Here is a 3,970-nt window from a genome sequence, read left to right as displayed (position 1 = left end):
GAGGCCAGCCTGGTCTATAAGAGCTAGTTCCAGGACAGGAACCAAAAGCTACGGAGAAACCCTGTCTTGAAAATCAATTAATCAATCAATCAATAAATAAAATAAATATAAAAAAAAAGAGGCAGGCAAAGGGAGAAAGTCAATAAGCAGCACTCTTCCATGGCTTCTGCATCAGCTCCTGCCACCAGGTTCCTACCCTGTTTTAGTTCCTGCCTGTAAGCCAAATAAACTCCACCACAACCTGCTTTTTCGTCAGAAGTTCTGTGACAGCAGTAGAAATCCTAACTAGGACATTATGCTTAAAGTAATTGGCATCCAGTGGGCAACTATTCTCAGGGTCTGAACTTCCCCAGAAGCTATCTTCTGAAAATGTACCTTTTGGGGCTTAAAGATGCCATTCAAATTACTGAACCGAACGAGGGGATGTGGTGCAGAAAATTGGCAGAGAAATCTCATGTATGGTCCCATTCTGGCATCAGAAAAATGGGGAGCCCTCAGCATCAGACGTGAGAAGAGGTCCAGGAATGAGTGGCAAAAGAGACTCCTGAGACCAAATCAAAAAAAAAAAGGTTTTTTTTGAAACAATGTGGCTTGTGTTGTCATACGCCAATAAATGCCATTGAGGGTGACAACCGAGACTATTAAATTTATATTAGATCATTAGATTTAGAGCCACCCTCAATAAAACAGGTATTATATCCAGCACTGTGCTAGCACCATCCCATGTAAGTTGCCAGATAACTCAGTGAAGTAGATACAATGTACTTACAGAAAAAGCTCATTTAATCTGGATAGTAATGGAGTAGCCCTTGGTCACACCTTGGGATTTGTTAGTAACAAGGTTGATTTAATACAGCTCTGCAACATAAGAATCTGTGGACTTGACACATTTTGTAGAGGTTGTATAGAACTATTTCTTACATTTAGATAGCTGCAGTCATTCTTGATAATACTGTGCCCTCCACAGACACGTCCCCAGGCCATTCTTCCCTGGGAGATAGCTCAGTCAAGACTCCCTTTCTTGAAGATCTAGGTGTTGTCAAGTTGACAGGCTAACTAGGGCAGACATCAGTGCACTGATCTTTCTACCTTATCTAGTTTCACGTGTTGTTTCTTGGGAGAGGAACTAAGGTCCAGAGAAATAAACCATTTTTCCAAATGTCACATCACTTGTGATCCCAGATCCCTTGATTCAATATACAATGCAGAGTCTTTGTATCGAAAGTATTTTGGGTAAAATTATTCACAAAGCTAGCCTGGTGCAGAGGTGTGGGCAGAAGCACCATACTTGGGCCTGTGGTGCTTGCAGGAGAGAAAGAAGCAAAATGCTATGAGAACCAGGCCAGAGAGAAAAGGAGGCATTTCACCCACAGGGTGGCATCACCTGTGTTCCACCGTGATCAGTAAGGGGCCATTCCCTTCAGGAGCATCATTTAACCTCTGGGCTGCACACAGTCATGCTAACTTTAATGAGAGCAGGATCACTTAAGGATTAGGATGAGATCAGGCTAGGAACACTCCCTTGTGGAGGGGTGGAGGCCCACAAGGCTCCTCCCTGAAATCATAAGATGTGAGCATTGACTATGGGTGGGACTCCCCAGCTGTGCAGCTCTTCATGAGTCACCCAGAAGACTGGAGGTCCCCTCAGTGGTGCAGCAGCCTTTGAGTCACCCAGCCTTCTGTAACCCATTGATTCACCAAAAGGGACTTGAATAGACTCGGTGCCATCTCCATCTGAAGTGATCAGATAATCATTTCCTTTACATATAAATAAATTTATTTTTATTTTTATATGTGTTGTTATTTTGGTTCTATATACGTCTGTGTGTGGGTTTCAGATCTTTGAAATGCAGACAGTTGCCACACCTCCCAATAATGCCAATCGCTATGAGTTTATGGGGACCAATTACATTCAAACTTTCACACATGGGCTTTTTAAACCTCAAAGCTCACCACAGGTAAAACTCTTCCTCTAACAAGGCCACACTTCCTAGTTCTTGTAACCCTTTCATATAGTTCCATTCTCTGTATGAGCTTATAGGACCATTCTTATTCAAACCTCCACAATGTCCAATTTATTATAACTTTTATTTATGACTAGTAATGTCATTTGTTTTATTATTTTGGCATTATGCCATATTCCAATCTGGGGAATTAAATGAACAGTCACATTACAGAAAAAAAATCAAACAACAACATAATATAACTTTAATTTTTTCTAATGAAGTTGAGCTTTCTTCATGTCGTGAATATTATTAGTGACATTAGTAGAGAGAAGGAGCTAGAATTGTGAGAGACCTGGATCTCATAGATTTGTGAGATAATTTTGGCTCTGGATCTACAGCATCCAACTCTGTGCCATCACTGAGTTCCCATCACCGGGGTTGTCAAATCTAGACATGAATTCTTTACCCTAGGAGTATCAGCATACACTATCTGGATCTTGGTAACTAAGACCCTTGGCTACTAAGTCCAAAGTCCAATTTCTCTCATGAGATGGATGGCAATAGACCTTCTGAGATTCTGACCCCCCTCTGTACAAAGGTGTCATTGTATAAAGCCTCCCATCAAGTAACTTACAGATTTTTAAAAGCCGTATGGAATAGTAGCAAAAACCAAAGTTAAAATAAGATACCCTGCATGGGTTGGAAAAGGAACTTTAAGATAAGGTTACTATGCAAAAACCCAAAGGCTGGGAGTATTCATTGATTGATTACCCCACCCAGAATCAGAATTCAGGCTATTATCATTATTGTTGAAGACACCAAACCGGGTAGAAAAATGAAAAGAATCGGGGTGGGACAGCGCTGGAGGCTTCCTCACGATTGCGTGACATTTTGTGGTGCTTGAAGGAAGTGTGAGGGCTGCTCTGAGAGAATTGCCAGCAGGCCTTCCCAACTGTGGAGCTTGTGTTTTATGCCACAATACACTAGGTAAGACGTGTTCACTTGTGCAATCAGTGCACAACGTCTATGAATGGAAACAACTCTTCCAATTAGATCTCAGGCCCTCCCACGGGAAGGAAGCCATATTTGGTACTGTAAGCCCTGGCAGAAGTCTGTGACTGAGGAAATCATGGGCCCCAAGGCATCTGTATATTACTGCTGCTATCTGTCAGAGGTGGCTTCTGTTCTGCAGTCGGCAATGGTTACTGTGAAGGCATATGACTGGTGTGGTTTGACAAGGAATGGCCTCCATAGGCTCATATACTTGGATGCTTGGTCCCTGGTTAGTGGAACTGCTTGGGAAGGATTAGGAGGTGTGACCTTGTGGGAGTAGTGTGGCCTCTCCGGAAGAGTATGTCACTGGCGTGAGGCCTGCTACCTACAGATCAGTATGTACAGGTCTCATCTATTTATCCAGCACCATGCCTGTCTATGTGCTGCCAGGATCCCCCCCCCCCCCGTGATGACAATGGACTAACCCTCTGAAACTGTATGCAAGCCCCCCCCCTTCCTTTCTTTTTATAAGAGTTACCTTGGTCATGGTGTCTCTTCACAGTAATGGAACTAAAACATTAAGACAACTAAGATAAATAACTGCTCCAACTGCTGAGAGTGTCTGGTGCTGTAGCACAGGAAGAATTGTAAATGTTAGACACACACGCACGCACGCACGCGCTCGCACATTGTGGAAATGAAGTGGAAAGACTATAAGGGCCAAAGGAAGGCGTAGAGTTTGGGGAAGCCCATCTTGAGCCAGACTGGCTGCCATTACCCACATCAGAGTCTCATGAGATCAAGCCTATTTCCTCTGGAGATGGGTGTGTGGTGGCCCACGATTTTTATCCCAGCACTCAGGAGGCAGAGGCCAGTCTGGTCTACAGAGTTTCAGGTCAGCTACATAAAGATCCCGTCTCAAAAAAAACAAAAGAAAGCCTGGCGGTGGTGGCGCATGCCTTTAATCCCAGCACTCGGGAGGCAGAGGCAGGCGGATCTCTGTGAGTTCGAGGCCAGCCTGGTCTACAAGA

Source organism: Microtus ochrogaster, chromosome 4 (genome assembly GCF_000317375.1).
Source record: "Microtus ochrogaster isolate Prairie Vole_2 chromosome 4, MicOch1.0, whole genome shotgun sequence".
Lineage (NCBI taxonomy): Eukaryota > Metazoa > Chordata > Mammalia > Rodentia > Cricetidae > Microtus > Microtus ochrogaster.
This window is presented reverse-complemented; position numbering follows the sequence as displayed.